This window comes from Bison bison, unplaced genomic scaffold, assembly GCF_000754665.1.
Source record: "Bison bison bison isolate TAMUID 2011002044 unplaced genomic scaffold, Bison_UMD1.0 scf7180017864108, whole genome shotgun sequence".
In the NCBI taxonomy this organism is placed as follows: domain Eukaryota; kingdom Metazoa; phylum Chordata; class Mammalia; order Artiodactyla; family Bovidae; genus Bison; species Bison bison.
The window spans coordinates 5,369,577-5,370,444 of record NW_011494680.1 but is presented as its reverse complement, the minus strand read 5'-3'; positions in this window follow the sequence as shown (position 1 = coordinate 5,370,444).

Here is an 868-nt window from a genome sequence, read left to right as displayed (position 1 = left end):
TCCAAATTGGCAAAGGAGTACATCAAGGCTGTATATTGTCATTCTGCTTATTTAACTTACATGCAGAGTACATTATGCGAAATGCCAGGCTGGATGAAGCACAAGCTGGAATTAAGAGTGCCAGGAGAAGTATCAACAACCTCAGATACACAGATGACCCCATCCTTACAGCAGAAAGCAAAGAAGAACTAAAGAGCCTCTTGCTGAAAGTAAAAGAGGAGAGTGAAAAAGTTAGCTTAAAACTCAACATTCAAAAAACTAAGATCATGGCATCTGGTCCCATCACTTCATGGCAATTACATGGGGAAACAGTGAAAGACTTTATCTTTTTGGGCTCCAAAATCACTGCAGATGGTGACTGCATCATGAAATTGAAAGACGCTTGCTCCTTGGAAGAAAAGCTATGACCATCCTAGACAGCATATTGAAAAGTAGAGACATTACTTTCACTACTTTGCCAATGAAGATCCATCTAGTCAAAGCTATGGTTTTTCCAGTAGTCATGTATGGATGTAAGAGTTGCACTATAAAGAAGGCTGAGTGTCGAAAATTTGATGCTTTTGAACTGTGGTGTTGGAGAAAACTCTTGAGGTCCCTTGGACTGCAAGGAGATCAAACCAGTCAATCCTAAAGGAAATCAGTCCTAAATATTCATTGGGAGGACTGATGCTAAAGCTGAAGCTCAAATACTTTGGTTTCCTGATGGGAAGAACTGACTCATTAAGACCCTGATGCTGGGAAAGATTGAAGACAGGAGAAGGGGACGACAGAGGATGAGATGGTTGGATGGCATCACCGACTCAATGGACATGAGTTTGAGTAAACTCCGGGAGTTGGTGATGAACAGGGAAGCCTGGCATGCTGCAGT